We start from the raw sequence: 24,491 nt of genomic DNA on the forward strand, positions 1-24,491 counted from the left end.
TTGAAAATTTTAAAATAGTTCCTCATTAGTGATTTAAGTGACACTTTAATTTGTTATTCATTATCTGGTAAAGGGATTTGTCACAGTGATAGTTTTAAAGCTAATAAGCATCTGTAAATAATACATGCTCATCATAATATATTGTCCCTCACCATGGCCGTGAGGTTTAAGGTGTCAGCTTTCGGCTCGGGTTACGGGACGTACGCTTCTTCGAGTCTCCGTGAGGGGAGGGGGAGCATAACAACTTTTCTCCTGAGATTTCGACCTATATATGGGACCGGTGGCTACCCACAATCGTAAGGAAATTGAGTGGCGTTAACTCGGTTATGAAAAAACCTACTACAAGAATGTGGGTTTGTCGTGCTGACCACACGTCACCTCGTAACTGGTTGGATGACTGCCCACATATGCTGAAGCATGTGAAAGTGAGGCTGGTAGTCTGTAGGTAGCCTTCACAGGCTGTTGCGCTGCGGGTTATTATTATTATTATTGTTGTTGTTATTGTTATTATTTAATTTATTTTAACTTGCAATAAGAGTTTTTTACGTAGTTTTCTTTTTCATATCGTTCAATTGAAAAATTTTAATTGAGTGCATGATTAGTGATTTAAGTGATACTTTAAGTTTTTATTGACGGCTTCTTAAAGGGATTTTTAAGATTGATTAATTGATTGAATTAGGATATTTTACATCGCATTTCTTCCCATTTTGGCTAATCGCTACAATGAATGAATGAATGTGAATGAATGGTGGTACAGTCACGGACACTTCTGAGTTGTGATCGTCGGGGACTTTTGATATGTTATTATTAATACTATGAAGAAGATATATACCAAATTTCATCTTGTTATGAATTAGTTCCTTTATTTCTCCTATTTTGACTGCACTAGGAAGTGTCCGTGACTGTACGATAAGATCGATGAAAGGACAATCACAAACACCACAACACAATTCCTACAGAGAGGATTATCCTGGCTGTGAGTCCAGCGCCACAGCCTCGTTGGTCTCCTAAAACCAGTACAGGGTGTTGAGATTTTTATTTTAATTCCAGATTGTGCACAGATAGGCTAAATGGGACATGACCTAGATTTTACAGAGAAATCGGAACGGCTATGTTCCTCCACCGAGTATCGAACCCGAGAGCCCTAGATTACGAAGCGACGACGTTACCACTACGACATGAGGAATGCGAAAATAATTTTGGAAAATGTTAATGTAATGTTGTTAATAAAATTAATCGTTTGTATTTTTTTTTAGCAATATTTTTAGATTCTTGTAATATTTCGGTATTTTTAAAGTTTAAATGCATGTTTATTTTCAGTTTTCGGGATATAAATCTCAGCCCGTCCATATTGGTCAATGCTCTTCGTTTCTGGATCAATAACTGTGGTATTATAAATTCTAAAGTAATAACTAAATTAATAACGTATTCTAGAGAATGGAGAAACTTCGCCTGGATTCAATTCGCGGCTGTCTAGATTTGATTCTGATTTGATTTCGTTGATTTTACTTCGGGTTTCTGCAACCTTTGGCTAATCGCGAAGATGAGGATGAGTGATGAGCATAAAATTTATGAAGGGGCACTCACAAAGAACACCAATGCTCAGCCAAGGATACGAACCAGGGACCTCTGCCTTCGTAACGTGCTGTGCTAACCACTCCACCGAAGATTTTTATAGATATTTGTGAAATTGGACGTAAATCTATTTTCTACTTTACACAAAAGCGAATGCTGTAGAAGATATTCCGAACAGATATATTTTTAAGGATATAGAATATAGGCATACGTCTTCTATGCAAACACAGACTGGACGGATGGCAAATTTTGTAGGACACAATATTGTTGCAAAAAAAATCTGATTTGCATATTTTTGTTATGGTTCTTTTGTAACAGGTGTTTACAAGGAAGTCATGCATTTGTATAGCCACAAACGGGACAATTTTGTTCATGGTATTTTTCAGATGCAGAGGAAATGTGTTAAATTTTTAAGCATTAAATATATCGTTTTTCGGATGCTCATTCGAACACGGTGGCTCATTTTTTACACAAAATAACTCTATATTACGACACAATGTGTCAGTAATCCCCTATTTTATACCTTTACTGAAGCCCCTCCCACATTCCTACGATGACATCACGAATTTTCAAATACCACCACTTGGCTCGCTCCGTGAATTTTCATGGTAAAGCATAGAAGGTATTTGCTTTTTCTTTGTTCTCAGTTTTGAAAATACTAGCCTGTCATGTTTTCATATTTTAATGCGTTATCGTATGTGTCTTAAAAGGTTATAATGTTTCACCTCGTTCCCCGTGCATATAGCATTAGGGAACATTTAGGGGATGTGAAATTTTTGGAGGAGATGTGATCAGCACCACGCTCCGGCCGCCTTTACCCTGTAGGATTGCCTCATTGATTTGATGCTGGTTGAGCCCCGCAGCCGGGAAAATTCCGACCTTAGATACCCACCCTGGTAATGAATCGAACCCGGGTCTCTCACGTGGCGGTCAGACTAGACCGACAAGACCACCGCAGCTAAGGGAAGTTGGCATTTCTTTTTAAGTGTGCAAACAAAATATAAAAAAGATAAAGCAAGGCTCTCGGCGGAAGACGCTCACGGCTCATCCTCAAGGGTTTCAGAGGGAAGTTTCTTATGAAACATTTAGCAATGAAAAGTGAATATCGTGTTCAGTTTCTTGACATAAGTCAACATTGCAAGCTGAGGCAAGAAACGACGTACGTAGGTCAGGAAGCCGCATTCACTTTGCCAGCACAGTTGCCAACGAGTAGTCTGTTCTGTTCGTAGTTAATCAGGAACAGAGCGATTTCGGAGCAAGATTCATTTGCAAATCCTGACCGCTACTTAGGTCTTTGTGGAAATAATCTCCCGTTAGGAAACCCGGCAGTCAAAATGGTCATTGGCCGTGTGAGAAAGACCCCGCAACACAGCATATTCTTGGAAATTCCAGTTCCTTCTTTCTCCCCTTCCCTTTGGTCAGGTGGCACCACTTGCCCCTTTTGCATCGTTTACTTCCTTGTCGCTTATATTGATAAATGGCACGATTCTCATTTCAGTAATTTTGCCGATAAAAAATATACAGAGTGGCAGAAAATACTTGAGAGATAAGTGAAAGGACTTCAAATGATCCTTTTTCGCCTCAAATTGCGTAAATTGTTAAAAAATCAACCACATTATACCGGAATGCTCATAATCCTTACTCACACGTTTGAAATTGGAAAGCCAAGCAAACGTTCTTTCAACAATCCAGCGCACTTATTGTCCAGACTACGAGTACAATAGCAGCATTTTGAATAGCCGAAAATACAGGAAAAGTCACGTCGGAAGATCACCGTACAGAGGTTAGTCGCATAATATAGAAGCAATAAACTGGTGAGTTGTACTTCTCTCCTTGCATTTTATTGACTAATTCATGTTTTGTGTGTTGAAGGACAGATATGGACGAGAGGAAGTGCCGTCTCAATATAGCACCCCTTCTCTGTACTCGCGGGTTTTAGTGCCGCAAACTTTGATGCAATGAGAAATCGATAATTTGGATATGAAAAAATCTTGTTCAGTTTCTGTACATCAGACAACATTGCAAGCACAAGTGACGGAGCAACCATATTCTCTCGTGGGAAGGGAAAAGCGGATGGCCCTTTTCTTAGGTTCCTTTGAGCTTTACACTTACTGTTAGTTTTAGGCGTCAAATATGTATATGGAAGGTAATTAGAGGTACTAAATGTTATGCATATGGTTTTATATTCATTACTGCAAAGTATGTAATGTATGAACCGATAATAATTAATGTTTATAATATTGAAAATAAGTTTTTATGGTTTATGAAACGCTATGAAGGGTGGTAATGAGTGTAGGTAAAAGTCCTATTGCGATTTAGGTCGGTCCCGGTACTCGAACCCGTGATATGTAATGGTAATAATTACAGTGTACTATGAATAATGTTATTAAGTTATGAATGAAGATTGTTCGACACCTTAGACAGGAGACGGTGAACTCTGCGCAGGTAGATGAGAAAGGAATTTGGGGGATGTGCGATCTAGGTCAAATGACGTCAGAACGCCAGAACAAAGAAAGAACCCGATTGACCAATCAGAACCGGTTTTCCCAACGTTAATTAGAAGGCAAGAACAGGTGAAAGGTATGCAACGCCGTAGGGCATGGGAAGGGATTGATCCAGACAACAAAGGATGTCAGGGACGGAGCTATCTAGGTCAAATTTTTGAAGCTATGCGTTGCTTGTAGAACCGGTTTCCGCCGCCAATTAATATTCCGCGCAGGTTTGCCTCCAGGTAACTGGACGCTTTAGCGCATGTTTTAGGCTAGAGCGCTTGCATGTCAGAACAGGTTTTTGATACTTGGTGCCAGAACATGGTGGTTTCAGACTGTAAATTCAGCCAGATTATTCTATTTGTGCATGATGCCTGCATTTGGAATATATAATTCTTCTTACGGTATTTTGAGTGCCCCCAGTAACCTTGCGTTCAATTCACGGAAGCTATGACGTGTATTTCCTGTTTCGCGAACATGCGAGAACCTTTCACAATGTCGCATCAGATAATATATTGCAAGAGCGAGTTGGTTGTGTTTATAAATCTAGTTTCGGGGAATGGACATGAATATAATGTCAAAATTATTGCATAACTTAAAACATTGACATTTATTGCACTAGCAAAGGTTAATGTGGAATGCCCTGGACCCTCAGCTGTTAGGTTAAAACAGCATAAAAATGTTATTACTGACAGCAAGCATTGTCATATGGACAAAAACAGATCTAGTAATGAGTTTTAACCTGAGCTGTCTTGCAAGTCTCTCGAGTTTGATATCTGGTGAAGGAATATGATGTACACAAAAATATGCAATCCTTGGCATGAGATGGATGAGGACCTATACAGTTGTACAATCTGGCAATAAATGGATGTTTCTTTTTTAAGCATAGCGCTTATTTCCATGTCAGCGCAACATGCATGCAAAGAAGAAAGGGAGACTGTGAAACGCCCTCCCTTGCCCGGGAAAACAAATGCTACCACTACCTAGATAGAGGCGGCAAAATCTCCCTCGGACAAGCGAAATAGCGTTACGGTCCAGGTTAAGTTCGTGTGTAGGAACCGGTGACCGACAGTGCATAGTGATAAGCCATATCGAATAAAAATAAAGACATATGTACTTTCAAATAACCACCTCTTTACCTGTAGCCGGGAAGCGGCTAGCTGCATACCTGAAAATCACGGGTAGCGACATGCGTACGAAATGATATAGCCCAATATTAACATGAAAATAAAAAGTATATTCTATTCATAATCAACAAAGATCAATTTACTACATCTCCCCCTCTTTCACTCTCACGTTCACTCACAGAATCAATCCTCACGGGGTCATCGACACAAAGAATGATACATGACATGTACAGGTGTTATGACGATAAGCCCTAATTATTGCATTCTCAATTAATTTTACCTTACTTTTTGTCTAATCAGGTCATTTGCGATTTTGCTCCAGTGCTACTCAAATCCTAGCCAGCCCTTACTTAAGTTCACCTTTTTAAAAAAGAAACTAGTCGGCGCGGTGACAATACATTATTTGATCAGCATAAACAAAGGCGTCTCAACGGCAATTACATTCACGTGGGCGGACGTTTTCCTTTTACAAGACCTCACGTGGTTCAAACATAACAAATAACCTCCGTTGAGTGACGCAAACATATACTCTCTAGCAGGCGGGACTTAAACACATCGCCGCGACGAGCTATTCATATTACCAGGCAAATACTTTTAACAAATAATCACGTATGCGACCTGCCATAGCTAGCAGCGACACAGCACTGACACATAAAAATGAACAAACCTCAAGTAGATTAAACAATTAAGTGGGCGGCGCTTTACTCTAATGGTACGCACTTTAAACAAATACAAAGGAGCAGAAACAACAATGAATTTAAGATCATTAAAAAAATATCACAAGGAATAAGAAAAATTGACCTGAGACGAATAGATTACAAGTGACAAGCGCGACGGGAGTTTGATATGAAGTTTCGAGTTGAGTGGGCGTTTTCAAAAATGTTGACGAATTTCAAGGGCGTTCTCTAAATCAATCGGGCCGTCACGTGCTGACAATCACACAGATGAATACATTACCATCTCTCAGCTTCCGAGGTGCATCCTGGCGTCTTTATGGGTGATTGAAAACACATAGTATTCACACGAAAGGTTTCCTTGGTCGCGACGATGAAGATGCGAAAAGTGTTCATACGTCCGGTTCCTCGGTTTCTCTTCCCCTCTGGATCGGTGAACATCTCCGTGGTCTGGGCGTCGGGACGTCAACGTGGCGGCTGGTAGGCATCATCGGAATGTCGACAGGGCGGCGCTCGACGTCTCTCTCTCTCTCTCTCTCCGTGGCGGCGGGTAGGCATCATCGGTGTGGCTCGTCGTCTCTCCCTCTCTCTCCGTGGCGGCGGATAGGCATCAACGGCGTGGCTTGTCGTTTCTCTCTCTCTCCGTGGCGGCTGGTAGGCATCATCGGCGTAGTCTCTTCTGACATCGGGCGAACCGACGGTAACGCCCTCATCTCTCTTCTTCCTCTAGCCCGCCATAGTTTCCGGTGTTCCTCGTTTCTCAAAAATTATAAACGGCGTAAGGTAATCACGAAAACACGGTCTCGCTTCAACTTCTCCCAGCGGTTGAGGTAGGCGCACTCGTGTAGACTTACTGCCTATCACACACTGGTGTTCGCAAAACACAACAAAGTCCACTGTACACAAAGAGGTAGCACGAAGGCGCTCTCGTTACAAGAATCGCGGCAAAACTGTATACGGAGAGGTAGCACGGAGCTGCTCTCGCTACAAGGATCGCGGTAAGACTGTGTACGGAGAGGTAGCACGGAGCTGCTCTCGCTACAAGGATCGCGGTAAGACTGTGTATCGAAAAACCATGTCCTTCGTTTTATTTAGATTTTGAAAAAAGACGCTAGGCGTTCGTTGAAGTGACGCTTCCGAAGAGGTCATTCCACTTTGCTCTATTGTCTCCCAACTGGGACGAGCCGTGCTCGAAGTTGAGTTTCTGCGGATTAAGCCTCAGCCTCGCTGTCGCCCATAGCTCAATTGCAACCGGTGTCCACAAACTGATCAATTACAACCGATTTGATCTGGCATCCGTAATTGTTGCTTGATCGCGACGAAACTCCACACATCCGTCCTTGCACACATGCTGCTGCGCTGGTATAAGTTTCACATGAATCTGACCGCTGGAAACCGAGATATTTAAATGTTTGTCACTACGGTCGAATTTCCTAAACTTTAGACGCATAACGTGACCCTTCAGGTCCTCACCCTTAAGATACGCGAACGTCTCGTTCCTCTCGTCGGCTTGGCAAAAATCAAATATGTATTCTTACAAATTAAAACTCTCAACGCTTTGAATCAACACATTTTTTACCGCTATGGACAATAATAATAATAATAATAATAATGACGTCGGTAAATCTGACTGTCACAAGACCATAACGGATAATAATTTTTTTCGATTTCAATACTTTTGCTAGTTACTCTATCTAGAAGGACACTGGACGATGGCTAAAAGCGAGGGAAGGAGAGAAATGTTACCTTTTACCCCTTTGCCTGTGTGTCATGAAATAGTTTTACATGCATACGGTTGTCTGAAAGACAGCTTTATTGAGAATCCATAAACATATATATTGACATATTTTGGCCTTTATTACAAGGCAAAGAAATCGCTAAAGCGTACCCTGTATATTACATACGGAAAAAAGTATAGTCACAACAATGTTTGTTACTCGTAATATTTTTTTACGCATATTGTAGGTTGAAAATTTCAATGTAATAACTAGGCCTATAATGTCCTTATTTTGTTGCACTTTTCTTTTATATCAAGAATGAAATGGATGTTAAACTACAGAAATACATTTGTACATAAGAATAGGCTACTAAGAAGTCAGCAATATTTTACAGTTGCAATGGTTGTGTTACCTTAGTCCCATTCCACGCATTCAGTACAAACAATTGACGAAGGATCACTACAGATATGACGTCCACATTTTTCACAATGTTTTCTGGTTGTATTGTCTCTCGCCCTCCCATTCAGATAGCAGCGACCTCTACTGTTATCTTGTTGTCTGCGCTCAGCCTGAAGAGTTTCTTCGATTACAAGAAGGGCCTTCCCTCTTCTCTTCAGATGTACAGGGATGAAAGAAAGCTGGATTAGACTCTTAATCAGAGGTTTTATGAGTTCCAACACCAAACTTTTCAGGAATGTTGTCTTGCAGGTGGTTTAGCTGCAGCATTGTTGAACTTGTAAATGATTGAGGCGTTGACCACAAGTTTTGCTCCACAAGTTCTAGGACTTCTTTGATTGGTGCAAGCCGATCAATTTCTCTTCGCTGCTGACGATCTCTGGTGTCGTCAAAACGAAGACATCACATGAGAAAATAAAATCTATTCTCTATATCTATAACAGACTTCCACACAAGTCCCTGCAGAGTTGTCCTGCACCTGCTTAGTTTTTTTTCTGTTACTGCCCAAACAGCCGGTTAGTAGCAAAATGCCTATGAAAGCACGAATTTGAACAACATTCGTGTGTTTGGTGTCCCTGTCTTGGCTAAAATGAAATGTTGGTTCATGTAACTATAGTTCAAAGTACAAAGCAATCAAGTAATCTGCGTGCTTCCCTTCCCTGTCCAGTTGGTCCTGGGAGCCTCAAAATAATGTTGTCAGCTCTGGTTCGTATATTTCTGGGCTGAGGGGATAGCTTTTCCACTTTATTACATTTTTAAACTGGTCTCTTACAATACATAAATTTGCAAAGGGGATGTTCTTTTCGTTACTGGATTTGGCCCCAGGTCATTTTCGGCATTTTCACTTGGTCCTTATGTGGCTCATCTGCTTCTTCGGTGTAAAAGAGATCGTCCTGGACATCTAAATGGTCATATCCACCATCGTCACTATCATTCTCCACAACATCGTCCTCATCGGAACTCTCACCAAGCAATACGTCCAAAATAAGAGAGTTATTACAGAGTCGTGGACGCTTCGGTGCATTCATAACGCCGTTAATCGCGCGGGGGACAAGTGTCACCCAACTGACTTTCAAGCGCAATAACACGGGCTAGTCCTCACTACAACATGCAAACGCACATTAGTCGGTAATGTAGGCGAAAAGTACTGAAGCCCCTCCTACACATTGCTTGGCGATAACTAAAACAAAGGGGGCTGGGTGACAATGTTTACCTATAGCTGTACATATAGAAGAAAAAAAATACCTGACCAATAAAATGTAACAATACCGTTCCTGACCTTTGTCGGATGACGTAGGTTGCAATCCCACCCCCGATGGCGTATAGACTTAAATGTTTGCATAACATGAAATACTGTTAATGGAAATGTGTTGTTTCTGATGTTCAATATAGAAATCATATAACGAAGAAATGTTGCGAGGCAGATACGGAGCCTCAACTCAAACACATATATGATCAGACAAGATATCAACGATGCGTTCATAACTAACGTGTGATTATTCAAAAATTCAAATAGTGCAGTGAGGAACAACCAAGTAACTAACTCTCTAAGCTTCTTAAACCCGATGAGGACAAATAATACAAGCACATCCTGATCTGAGAAACATCTATCTATTTACTATTTTTCTAATCTAACCGATTTTTGCTTTTAGGTCCATTCGACCCCTCATGGTATACGAGCTCCCAGTGCCCATCCCCCCTGATGGTGGAGGAAGCGAATCTATTTATCCTTGCCAAGTTGGACATGAAAGAGCATGATATGTGGGAGACTATAATTTATACATGTGGTTGCTTGGCTGCTTACATAGGATGACAAGGTACCCAAGGATGCCATAGCTCGTGCGATTGAGGTATTTTATTAAGCACATATTTTGATGAGTGTAAAGAATTAAGTAAGTCACAAGGTACTGAGGCATAGTTCGAATCTCTCAGTCTAGGTATGGATGCAGACAGGCACGAAGTTTTGTGTGTGGACGTAAAAAAAATGTTTGTACTGAATGCCTGGAATGGGACTAAGGTAACACAACCATTGCAACTGTAAAATATTGCTGACTTCTTAGTAGCCTATTCTTATGTACAAATGTATTTCTGTAGTTTAACATCCATTTCATTCTTGATATAAAAGAAAAGTGCAACAAAATAAGGACATTATAGGCCTAGTTATTACATTGAAATTTTCAACCTACAATATGCGTAAAAAAATATTACGAGTAACAAACATTGTTGTGACTATACTTTTTTCCATATGTAATATAGAGGGTACGCTTTAGCGATTTCTTTGCCTTGTAATAAAGGCCAAAATATGTCAATATATATGTTTATGGATTCTCAATAAAGCTGTCTTTCAGACAGCCGTATGCATGTAAAACTATTTCATGACACACAGGCAAAGGGGTAAAAGGTAACATTTCTCTCCTTCCCTCGCTTTTAGCCATCGTCCAGTGTCCTTCTAGATAGAGTAACTAGCAAAAGTATTGAAATCGAAAAAAATAATTATCCGTTATGGTCTCCAGTTCTTCTTTGCATGCATGTTGCGCTGACATGGAAATAAGCGCTATGCTTAAAAAAGAAACATCCATTTATTGCCAGATTGTACAACTGTATAGGTCCTCATCCATCTCATGCCAAGGATTGCATATTTTTGTGTACATCATATTCCTTCACCAGATATCAAACTCGAGAGACTTGCAAGACAGCTCAGGTTAAAACTCATTACTAGATCTGTTTTTGTCCATATGACAATGCTTGCTGTCAGTAATAACATTTTTATGCTGTTTTAACCTAACAGCTGAGGGTCCAGGGCATTCCACATTAACCTTTGCTAGTGCAATAAATGTCAATGTTTTAAGTTATGCAATAATTTTGACAATATATTCATGTCCATTCCCCAAAACTAGATTTATAAACACAACCAACTCGCTCTTGCAATATATTATCTGATGCGACATTGTGAAAGGTTCTCGCATGTTCGCGAAACAGGAAATACACGTCATAGCTTCCGTGAATTGAACGCAAGGTTACTGGGGGCACTCAAAATACCGTAAGAAGAATTATATATTCCAAATGCAGGCATCATGCACAAATAGAATAATCTGGCTGAATTTACAGTCTGAAACCACCATGTTCTGGCACCAAGTATCAAAAACCTGTGGTTATTTTTATTATATAATAGGAGGTGAGTGAAATAGTTGTTGCAAGTTACCTTTTAAACCCAGTACATGTGTAGGAAAAACTGCGTATAAGCTGTCTCACTCTCTCTGTCTGTGTGTCAGGTGGTCGTGTCGTTCGCTAGTTGTATGTCACAGCTTAACCCGTACTAGGTAATATTTTTACATGAGGTAAGTTGGCATACTCTGCTAGAGGTATATGTTTCAAGCCTCTAGCTGTAGAGCCTATTTTTGCAAAGTGTAAGTTTGTTAACACTACTCGTCGAAAGCAGCTCAAACAGTGTTGCTAGCTGTAGGTTAATTTCTCCCGTTATACAATTGCAAGAGGTGAGTTGCTTATACCCTATCTGGAAGGCTTGGTGTGTGTGTCAATGGCTTATGTCGTAGGTTAATTTAGTTTGCAATAGATCTTGTGTGTTGGCCCTTACAAGTGATATAGCTGCCTTTCTACCTGTGAGTCACCTGTAAGGCTATATGTGTGTGAGCGAGTGAGGTTAGTTTAATTTACGATAGATCACACTTTTAGACAGTAAAATTAATCAGAAATGTTAACTGTACTTCAAAAAGTAAAATTGTGTGTATCTCATGTCGAACTAGAAATAAAAAATTCAAAAATTAAGCATGCATGCAGATTAATTAAGCCGTAAGTTCAAAATTTGGCCCCCTCTTCCTCCCACAAATCGCATTACATACAAACATACATGTGGAGGACCCGTGGCGTTACAAGAGCCCGCCTGCCTCCCAAGAGGTTTGGTTAGCACGCAATAGATCAATATGGTAGAAAATATAGAGGGGGTGGGGGTAGAATCGATTTTATTTGCCAGTCGAATAGTTCTCGTCGAATCCTATCCAACAAACCTAAAATCGTCATCCTAGATCAATTAGGAGCCAAGAAAATCAATGTCTTGGAAAACGTCTTAAGATTTTTGTCTTAAGAAAATTTTCTTGACAGGCCGGAATTGAGATACCGGAATTCGACTTTCTTAAATATTAAGATATTTGTCTTAAGACGTTTTCCAAGACGCTGAGAAGCAACTAGTCAGTGTTGCCAACTCCTATTTGTAGATTAGCTTCGCCTCTAAAAGATCACATGGTGAAATTTTCTTGGGGTGGGCTGGCAATACTGAGACCCACTTGATGTTGCAGAACCGGGTTGAATACAACTACTACTCAAGCTCCTTGCTTTAGGTTAAGTTAGACTAAGAAAAGTACACGAGCGCACGACTTTCGCCTTTGCCTTACGATATTTTCCGTTAAGGTTGCAAAAAACGCACCACTTTCTGTTGTAGAACTGTCTTTTTATCCCTACTTGTACCCTGTCGTATGTGTGACGCTTATTGCGTAAATAGTCTGTACGGTTTATAAGACCTTTGAAGTTGTGAAGATGTTGTTAAAAACTGATTGTGTTTTGTCTTGTATAAATGGAGTTCATTATAGTTTGTTGAATGGTAATTTTCTGATCAATTAAATAGTGTTGAATTATGCGTGCATATCATTTATAATCTATTCGGCACCTTGTGTAAGATCTGCATGTGTTCCAAATACACAACATACCCCACCTGGATTGCTATTATTAATAACAGGGTTATAGAACATTCTCCGTCGTGCCTCGATAATTATTTCTCTCCTTAAATTATCGTCACATTATCTTATTCACACCACAAAAAAACAAAAACCTAATTTTATCTAGTGTCAACCGAAAACTTTGGGTGGGGGGGCTCTTGCACCTAGCCTTCTAAGCCCCTCCCTGGATACGTGCCTGAGACATTCCATCTGATCTTTTGTCTCAAAAGTGTAGAAAACTTGCCGGAATGTTAACACATGAAAGCTACTGAATTAAAAGATGAACTAAAAGTGGTTTCGGCTATAATAAAACAATTATACCAAAGGAAACCTTAAAATGATAAAGGGTCATGATTTTGCACCTAATGTGAGTGTAGAACATCGAATTTATTTACTTTGTCGGTAACCGTGGCAAGTGGCGCACAAAGTTTTTTTCTTTTGGTAATTTAGGCTAATATAAATTATATCTTCGGTCAATCATGTCTGAAACACGCTTGTTTCCATTTTATGCAAGATAACATTAAACGAAAAAGAATATTACATGCAGAGGTAAAGTTTCCTGTGCATACAGCACCAAGTCATGAAGGCACATTTAGGGGATGTGGGGGTAGAGCCACACACATTCTAGTTTTCGGCCATTTTGGAGGTGATGTTATCAGCACCACTCTCTGGCTGCCTTTACCTCACAAAGTTGCCCCCAGGCACCCATTAATGTTTGACTGGGCGAACCCCAGAGCCGCTTTATGCGGAACAACGCAGGAAAGAATTCAGACCTTAGATCATCCACGCAGGAGATCCGGGAATATTACATGTAATTCTTGTAAAAAAACAATCATATATCAGTAGGGAGAAAAAGAGATTTCTACGCCAGAAAATGGTGCTTTTTTTGCAACCTTAACGGAAAATATCGTAAGGCAAACGCGGAAGTGGTGCGCTCGTGTACTTTTCTTAGTGTAACTTAACCTAAAGCAAGGAGCTGGCAACCTTGCTTTAGGCTTGCCTTATGTAGTTCCAGTGCATAGAGTAGTATAATCAACCCGGTTCTGCGCCATTAAGTGGGTCTCAGTGTTGCCAACCCTCTCCAAGAAAATTTCACCATGTGATATTTTACAGGCGAAGCTAACCTACAAATAGGAGTTGGCAACACTGACTGGTTGCTTCTCAGCGTCTTGGAAAACGTCTTAAGACAAATATCTTAATCTTTAAGAAAGTCGACTTCCGTTATGTCAATTCCGGTCTGTCAAGAAAATTTTCTTAAGACAAAAATCTTAAGATGTTTTTCCAAGACATTGATTTTCTTGGCTCCTAATTGAGCTAGGATGATGATTTTAGGTTTGTTGGATAGGATTCGACGAGAACTATTCGACTGGCAAATAAAATCGATTCTACCCCCACCCCCACCCCCTCTATTTTTTTGTAGGATATTGATCTATTGCATGCTAACGAAACCTCTTGGGAGGCAGGGGGCTCTTGTAACGCTACGTATGTATGTATGTAATGCGATTTGTGGGGGAAGGGGGGCCAATTTTGAACTTACAGCTAGAAATGTTTCTATAAAATAACCATGCCTATGAATCTGTTTAGCTTCAGGAAGCAAGCTATGGAAGTGTCCGTCCAGCCTACGAGCTTCAACGAACGTCTGCCTTCCATGCTATCTAAACTTAACGGTCTGTTAATTATACACTTGAATAGCATCCTGACCCAGTACGACGAAGATGTGGGCAAAACTTTCTATGTATTCAACAACAACTTGAATTATTACCGGTTCCCCATCTCCGGCAAACTTAAGTTCAACATGAATCCCGAGAACAAAGGGGAGGCCAAGGTTTCCTCAGGCAAGAACATCTATCGTATCAAGCATGATAGAATGGACAGTACCACTACGTACGATGTGCCTGGACGACTACGATAAACTCATCCCTCTTTTTGTGGAGGTGCGAATCACCTACCCTATAATAAATAAACATAGCAACAATGCCTAACGATATTTTTGGTCACACCAAGCACGACGACCACGCCGACGAGCTACTCATGCTCGACGTCAGGGTCAAGAAGCTGTGAAGCGACCTGCAGGCCCTGCAGTCCACGCTCAACTCCAGCCTCCAGTTAGAGATAGCTAGCCTACAGTCTCAGTGCCTGGACCCCGTACTCAAGATCGACGCCGAGCTTAAATCGCTGTTGCAAAAGTACACCGACCTCGCGTCAACTTTGACAACTTGGCACTGAGCGTAGGCAAGCTCCAAAACGAACTTGTGAAGCTAAAGCAAGCGCAGACTTCCGATGTGGAACAGCTGAAGCGACACTTGCAGGACCAAACGAGCACCATCCAGACTGAACTGCAAAATATAATCCAGAGTAAAAAAACTCAAGATGAATACGATCGCGTGAATGCCAGTATTTCCAAATTGCACGAACAGTTTCAATCGTTCGAAATTCCTACGTTGGAAAGCATCAAGGCTGAGCTTCAAACGGACGCTTTGCATGCAGCCATCAAAGAAGTCAAAACTAAACTGCAAACGCTACAGGACTTCATCGACAATCTACCTTCCTCTAGCGAGCTGAATGCCATTGCCCGTAGCGTGGCCAACATAAAACTCCAAATTGAGACCTACGAAGATTTCGGGAAGCTGCAAGGCACCATAGCCCATATTGAGGATGCTCTCGCCGTCATCAAAAATGATCTGGCAAACATACACGAAGCACTGGAATCCAAACTGCCTGGCATCAGGGATACTCTGGCCAGCGTCCAACAGCAGATCACCAAGTTGGAAAATCTAAACACCGAATCAGATTTGTCGCATTTTCATCACTTGATGGACGACAGACAGGCTAAGTTGGAAACTTTGCAACAATCCACCCCCACCCAGGACGACATAACACAATTACAAGAAGGCATACGCGCTGCTGCTGCTGCTGCTGCCTCCGAGTTGGACGCGATGAAAAAAGCTTTGGAGTCGCTCCAAAACACGGTGGCCACCCTACCTACCTCGCAGGAACTGAAAAGCGTGAAGAGGGCTCTCAACAGAATACTCAAATCCAACGACATCAAAAACATCCAAACCGAAATTGAATTGCTTCGGGAGTCTGTTGCAACCTTGCCTACCAACCAGAACATCAGCGAGCTACATGGCTTGTTTGCGGAAATTAGAACCCAGGTCCACGAACTCGCAACACAGAGCTCCAAGTTGACACTCGTGGAAAGTCTACAGCAGATTATCGCCAATGTGAAAGAGCAAATTGGCAGCATCGAGGCGAGCCAGGAATCGGCCATAGCCAATTTTAATACCCAACTACATGAGTTACACGAAAAATTCAAGAGGCTAATTGTCGATGTGAAGATCAAGCCCGATTACGACACTGTTGTCCGTGCTATCGAGGAACACCTGGAATCGGTGAACGGTAGATTGGAGGATGTGGAGAGCGAGGTTCGAACCAATGTAAACACCCTGAAGTCCACTGTTGTCATCGAACTGTACAGCATTTTCCTCGCTCTTCCATCCGGGTGCCAAACTCTACATGCTGACTCCTGCCAAAGCCCAGCACCAGTTTTTCATCACTGGCACACTTCAGTTCGTTAAGGTTTCATACTGGTCTTTGCCTCACGCAACCCACTACCCAACCATGACCGTAACGAACATCAGTGACGAGCCTAAAATAAGAGTAGTGGAGTTGGCCGATTTTACCCAATCCGAAACTCGCGAGACTGCCTATGCCGAAGATGCTACTCAAATTATCGACATAGAAATAGGTGATAAGCTGTACATAGAAAACCCGGCATTGTCTGCAGCCAGAAATCCCATCCAAGCTATATTCTTATTTTCACGCAATGTCTAGGCAGGCTATTGTGAACGAGCTACACAAACCTGCCCGGCGAAACTACAAACGACTGACCTTGTGGAAATAAGTAGTGGCAACTTAAAAAATTTACATAAAATCAACAAGGGTACAAGTATCTTCTCACTGTTATAGACACATTTTCAAAATTTGCGTGGGCTTTACCCCTCAAGGCAAAAACAGGAACCTGTGTAGTGGAAGCATTTAAAACTATTTTCGATGAAAGTGGCAGGCGACCTCGATTTCTTCAAACGGACAACGGAAAAGAATTCTACAACTCTGTCTTTCGACAATTTATTCAAAACCAAAATATTCAACATTACTCCACCTTTAGTCACATCAAAGCCAGCATAGTGGAACGTTTCAACCGAACTCTCAAAACACGGATGTGGAAACAATTCACGCTTCAGGGGAATTACAAGTGGCTCGACATGCTTCCGGAACTTGTTAATAGCTATAATCACAGTCTGCATCGCACGAAACACATGAAACCAGCTGACGTCAACAAATCTGACGAGCGACGTTTAATTTCTACGGTTTATTGTCCAAAGTACAAATTTACAAGCAAGAAACCGAAATACAAAATTGGAGATCAGGTGAGAATCAGTAAAGTTAAGCGTGCGTTCGAAAAAGGCTTCACAAAAAATTGGAGCACGAAACGTTTCACTGTAGTTCGAGTCTTAACCGGAAACCGTCACACGTATATAATAAAAGATAATCGCGACGAAATTCTGAAAGGAAGATTTTACGAAGAGGAACTTTCTAAAACAAAATACCCCGACACGTATCTTATTGAAAAAGTATTACGTAGGAAAGGTGACAAACTGTTGGTGAAATGGCTGGGACTCGAGGAAAAAAGTTGGATAGACGCAAACGAGGTGAGTGTGTAACGGGTGCTTGGGATGTGGTACGGCGACTGCCAGATTTTCCATCGGAACGTCAGGATAGGAAAAATGGCGAGCTTCTACCCGACAACATTCGCTGTCTTATTGTTGGACCTTCTGGATGTGGAAAAACATCGTTACTTATTGATAATTTTCTTCTTGCACCCAACTGGTTAAACTCGAAGAACAGGCACCTGTATGTTTTATCCAAAAGTTTGGAGCAATCTAAGTATCGCCAGCTGTCGAAACTGTACGAGGGACTAGGCATAGCTATATTTGCTTCTGAAGTGATACCACTTGACTGCTGTCTCGAGAATTCGGAGGTGGTTTTTGACGATGTGATCCTGGAGAACCAGAACGAAATTCGCAATTTTTTTTCTCAGGGTCGGCACAGAGGCATGGACTGCTTCTACCCTGCTCAGACTTTTTCCAAAATCCCCAAGCAGCTACTCCGAGACAATGCTAATTTCATTTGTTTGTTTCGTCAAGACTACACCAATTTAAAACACGCTTACGATGATTATGTGGGTGGGGACATAAACTACAATCAGTTTTCCAAATTTTGCTCTTCATGCTGGAACCAAGATGATTTCGGATTTGTCACAATAGACATGACTAGGAAACCCAATAACGGAAAATACAGAAACAAAATGAATAATTTTCTAAACGTTGCAACGTTACAAGAAACGTCTTGATCTATTATAAATAACTACATACAAAAAAATGAAACGCAAACTTGCAGACGACAACCTGAAGCTGCGTAGCTACCTGGTAAAACGGTTTAAGGGTTGGAAATCCGAGAATCGCGGAATTTACGAAGATAAAAAACGTCAGGACCAACCTATCATTGATGCCATCAGTGGACTTTGTAAAGAAATCAAAGATGTCACCGAGCAAAACAAAGAGTTAATCAACGAACTTGTGCCACTCACCGCTCTAAATTATACCATACCCACACCGATATCCAGCATTCACACTACTCCGTTCGAACTTACTCCGGCTCCGAGACGTCAGGCCCTAGGCAGTACCTCTTCGGACAAGCTAGTCGAGCTGGGTCCGTTGGCGAGGGATTACCTAAGCACCGGGAAATTTGAAAAAGACGAGGTATTCGGATTGTACCTGACCATGGAACATAACCAGGGTGTAATTTGGAAAATTGGAAAATGGAAAGTCACGGACATGGACATGGACATGATTAGCACCAAGCTTAGCAACTTCATTGTCAACGACAGCAAAGGTATAGGTTATCTTATCAAAATCATCAACACCCTACCTCTCAAATTCTGGAATGTGGCCGAGGGTCGAGGTCTCGTGAACGATATTATCAACAAGCTACCCTTCGAAATGCACCTGCCAGGTTACCAGTACTGCGGTCCGGGTACGAAACTCGAACAACGACTGGAAAAAGGAGACAAGGGTGTGAACCCACTGGACGCAGCATGCAAGGATCACGACATTGCCTACAATACTCACACAGATCTGACTACCATGATAAAAGTCCTGGGTTCGATCCCCGGCTTGTTCAAATCCGTGAACTTTTCTAACGATGGAAGCGGTCCCGGCGCCCACCCAGCGTCGAATAACATGGGGAAACCCTGGGGTGTAAAGGCGGTCAGGGGCGTGATGCTGATCACATCACCCCCACTCACGTCCGGATCAAGAAAGTGTGGGGCGTTACCCCCACACCCCCTGTACGCCTTCATGGCGTGGTGCTAAGCACAGGGGAACACTTTACCTTTTTTTTACCTTTTTTACTCACACAGATCTCGACGCACGTCATGATGCCAACAGGAAGTTGGAGCATGCAGCTTTCGGGAGACTCGTCAGCAGAGATGCCTCGCTAGGTGAACGGGTTGCCGCATTGGGTACGACCATCGCTATGAACACAAAAGGAAAATTGGGGTGGGGGCTGTAAATAAATAACCCTTGTGAAAAAACCAACTTGTATAACCAACCTATTAGGGGTCAAAGACTTACCTTTTCACGATATATATAAATAACATACTATCACCATGAAGCCCAAAGGTGTCGTTTACCAAATACCCTACGCAAACCTCAAGTCTCTCGGAGCTCTTGATGGATTGCTTATCAAAAAGCAGCGCGAGAAGAAACATCCCTGCTTGGCAAAAGGTCATGGAATGAAATTGCTGCTTAGCATTCCTCAGTTGAAGAGGATTCAAGGTTCGCGAAAGCAGCAGAAGACGGAAGGTTTCATATTCAGCATCCCGGCTATCTTGGCAGCATTGGGTGCTGTAGGCAGCTTGGCAGGAGACAGTGCCGCCATTGCCAAGACCGCCATCGATGCAAAAAAGAATAAAGCCGAGCTGGAAGAGCAGAAACGCCACAACCTATGGAGAAGAAGGGGAAAGGTGTGACCAAAAAGCGAAAAAACAACCTCGAAGCTTTGAAAAAGTTTTAAAAAAAGAAGAGCCAGTAGTGGGGTTGATGCTATAACGAGGACCACTTACAAGTGTAGAAAAGGAGAGGCTATTTGATTGAACAATCCGATTTGCTTACACTTAAAACAATGCCAAGAGGGGCCTATACCCCAATTCTTCAGGTGTGATATGCTCTGATTTTTTAAGAATTTTGAATTCAAGTGTAGAAAAGGTGAAGCCTCTCAGACAGATTTGCTTACACTTAAAATAATGCCAAGAGGGGCCTATACCCCAATTCTTCAGGTGTGATATGCTCTGATTTTTTAAGAATTTTGAATTCAAGTGTAGAAAAGGTGAAGCCTCTCAGACAGATTTGCCTATACTTAAAATTATGCCAAGTTCCCATATCATCTTATTGTTCACAGTGTGTTTTTTCTGTCAAAATCCCAAGAATCTTGAATCCCCCCCCTCAGACAGATTCGGCCATGTGTGTAAAAGCTATATCTGTGTGATTGTTGTTTATAAACTTGTCAAAAATATGTTTTTTTTAATATTGTTTTTGGCCATATTTCTATGCTCTACAATTCGATTGCTTGGGGTAAGCAATTATAGCTCGGAAATGCATGAATTGATATTAATCTATCAAAAGACTAATGTTTTGCCTGCATGTCTTGCCGGCACGCAAGAGATATAATCTACACGCTAGAAGGGAGCATTAATGATTTTTCTGTGCCATTCACTGAAGGGGCCATTAATCTTTCTGTGCGACAGGGGAAAAAGTGTACCAAAGATCATTGAGATAAAAATACATATTTTCTGACACAGTAGCAATGAACTGCCCTTGCATGCAAAACCAATTCTAGTTCTGCCTTCTTCTGATAATATAAACCCGAGAGAGAGACTGAATATTTATTCCACATTTCTAAGTCCCACTTTGAAATGTATTTTGTGCTGCATAGCTCCATGGCTTTTATTGCCTTGTAATTAAGAGGCTTCTGTGTTTGAGTCGGCCCTCTAGAATTGCTCCGTGACTCTCTCATTTCTTACATCATAAACATATGATTTTTCACCTATGAGAATAACACTACATATGGTGTCATCAGGTAATGCCTCATGGAATTCACAGATAATTTCAATGTTTGTCCTGTCATTCACCACAACTTGTTTTCTTTTTGAAGTGTTGATTACAAACATGGGTCTCTGTGCTTTGAATTCATCTGGTGTGTAATACATGTGAGTATTGCCAGTAGTGACCCTTTTGAAGGAAGAAAATGCCTCATATAATTTGAGGAAATCATCCTTGGACATGTCTAAATTGTAATTTTCTCTAGGAAATACCTCATTTCTGCCATTTTTAAGATATATGTTCTTGATGTTGCAGTTATCAAATTTACTTGAATTTTTTTCCTGATTGTTGTGTCTTCCAGTCTGAAACAATACCACCACAAAATCAGGCATGTCATATTGTATGCTGGAGAATGAATTTGTAGCATCAAACTCATAATATGCACCAGTTGCGGGCTTCTGTACGCATTGATATGTATAAAATTGTAAAAAAACCTGTGGATTTTTTATTATATCATCTTTGTATTTAAGAGCATAACTGGCCTCATATTCAACAACTGGGATTCTTAACTCCATAGTCTGAATAATGCACTTGCCTGCATCAGGTAGGGTATTAGGCAGAGCTTCCCCTGTAGAGTTTAATGTACTGTACCTCATCAAAGCATTATTATCATTTGCAGCTCTTCTAAATGTGATTCTTAAACCACCCTTCCACATAATATCTTTGTAATCTGAGAAGAATCCTGGCAACAGGCGCATGGGGAACAGCACTGTGTGGTTTATAGATAATATCTTCTCACCAGCCTCAAATCCACCTATTTTGTAGTAAGAAGCCTCGGTTTTGGATAATTTTAATGTGGCCAAAGCTGTGGAGGTAATGCCGGGATAATCTACTCTGTTTATAACAACACCATGCTTTCTGATCTCAATTTCAGAGAATAGATGTGGCACAAAATTGTCCACCAATCTTATGTTTGAATTTGCCGGATAATCTGTACCATCGAGCTTTACAACATCAAATTTGATGTATAGATCTGCTCTGTGGGGGTGTATAAAGCCATCCCCTACATCAAGATCAACCTCAATCTCTGTGTTGGGTTGATTTAAATTTGCAAATGTCCTCCTGTTTGCAGGGAATGATTGTAGCTCATAACTCTCAATATTTTCCATTTTTTTCTTGTATGTATTTTTATTTAAATGTTAATCTCTATGATTGCAGTTGTTGTGGCTCCAGCAAAATCAACTAATTCTTCTTTTTCATTAGTGACCATCAATTCAATATTATCTATTCTATTATGACACACAGGAAAATATAATGTTGGGGATGGATTGTAGATGATGGGCTCCATAAATTCAGAATTAGGTTTGAATGTTGCAATGATCCCAGTTTGTTTGTGAGTGCCTATGCCATTTGATTTGGTGATCATACCCTCAGCCACATTACAGTGAATATTCAGAGTCTCTATGGCTAAGAATTTAGGTATATTCATAGCAGTGTGTTTGATGCCTGGTTCAAGTTTTGTGTTGTTCTCAAAGCCTAACAGCTCTCCTATAGTACCCAGATCCACTGTTTCTGTAGCAGATACAATCTCTACTCTGTGAGTAACAGAATTTTGAGTTAATACTATACCTCTGGGTAATTGAGCATTTAGAGTGGACAGATTATATTGCCCTGGAGTGATGACAATTTTTTGATCCCCTACTGCAATTGTGTTGTTGTGGTGTGTAATATTAGGGATCAAGTACATGCCATAAAATGCTCTGAGAGCTATTGTTTTGGGATACACTATATCATCATGTAATTTGAGTTTCAATATTGAATTTTGGCTGGTGAGATGGAATACCCCCATGATGTTTCAGATACCACAGGGCTTTTTGAAAATTTTCAATTGATGGTTTATTTATTTGAGACATATATCTAAGAACAGATAAACACAAATGTCCACAATTAACATCTTTGAAGTTTTGAACACGGGCATTATTGTAATAAAGATTAGCTGAATTTAGATATTTTATTAAATTTTCAGGTGGAACACCTCCAAATGAATCAAACACAAATGCCTCATTTTTTAAATATTTAAGATAGCAGATCCAGTGAGTGCCCTGATTTTTGTACTTATCCAAATTAACAATGCCACACTCTTTGTTGAGTGGTTGTTCTGGTAAAGAATCAGACATGTACACACCTCTAAAATGTTTGATGCCCAGTGGCTTGATTAAAGCTTCAATATCTTGGTTTGTAAGCGGCTCTTGTTTTTTTAAACTTATTCATGGCTCTCTTAACACCTTTGCCTTGTTTCTCAATGGCCAGGTTATGGCGCCTCTGCTCATCTAATTCTGCCCTATTCTTCTTGGCATCTATTACTGTTTTTGCTATGGCGGCTGATCCCCCGGCCAAGCTCCCCACAGCCCCGAGGGCAGCTAAGATGGCAGGGATGGTAAATATAAATCCCCCCACATGTGATTTTTTTCTTGATTGCTGTAATTTTTTTAATTGGGGGGTACTAAGCAACAATTTCATACCATGGCCTTTTGCAATACAAGAATTTTTTTTCTTGCGCTGCTTTTTGGTCAAAAGACTGTCAATAGTTTTAAGAGATTTGAGACCTGCATAAGGTATTTGATACATAACACCCTTGGCCTTCATTGTAGGTTTATTATATACATATTCACAACCCCCACCCCAATTTTTGTTTGGTGTTCATAGCTATGGTGGTTCCCAATGCTGCTATTTTTTCACTTAAAGAAGCATCTTTGCTTACAAATCTACCAAATGCAGCCTCTTCTAATTTCTTGTCTGCAACATGTCTCTTGTCAAGATCAGAATGTGTGTTGTATGCTATGTCATGGTCTCTACAAGCAGCATCTAGGGGATTAACACCAGGGTCCCCTCTGTTTAATCTATGGTCCAATTTTGTGCCTGGACCACAATACTGATAACCTGGAATGTGTAGTTCAAATGGCAGCGTGTTTATAATGTCATTAACCAAGCCCCGACCCTCAGAAATATTCCAAAATTTAGGTGGTAGAGTATTAATAATTTTTATAAGATATCCAATCCCCTTAGTGTCATTCACTATAAAATTAGACAATTTTGTGCTTATCATGTCCATAATTCCAACTTTTTCATTGTAAAAATTGTGGTTGCCAGCATTTTCCTCCCCAGCTATCACCAATAACCTATCTACAAGTTTCCTGACATCATCAACCCACACAAATTCTTTAGGCAGGGTGTTGTATTGTTTGATTCCACTGCCAGTCTTGATCTGTGACCATATGGGCTTGATTAAATTATTGTATTTTGCTCCACTGCTCGACTTGGCTCTTTTTTGTGTGGGATCATTGTTCTGGTATAGAGCATCTGATTTTATTAATATTTCTTTGTAATGTTCAGAATCTTGATCTGTATAGCTGCCAGGCCTTTTCCTAGTCATCAGTTCCCACAATCCAGGTGTGCCGGGGTACTTAACAAAAGCACCTTTTTCTCCAAGACGAGATTCTGAATATACAATCAGATCATCTCCCATAAATGTTACTCTGAAATTGCCAATTCTATGTATG

The sequence above is a fragment of the Lepisma saccharinum genome, chromosome 3 (assembly GCF_977018435.1).
Source record: "Lepisma saccharinum chromosome 3, izLepSacc3.1, whole genome shotgun sequence".
NCBI classification, from domain to species: domain Eukaryota; kingdom Metazoa; phylum Arthropoda; class Insecta; order Zygentoma; family Lepismatidae; genus Lepisma; species Lepisma saccharinum.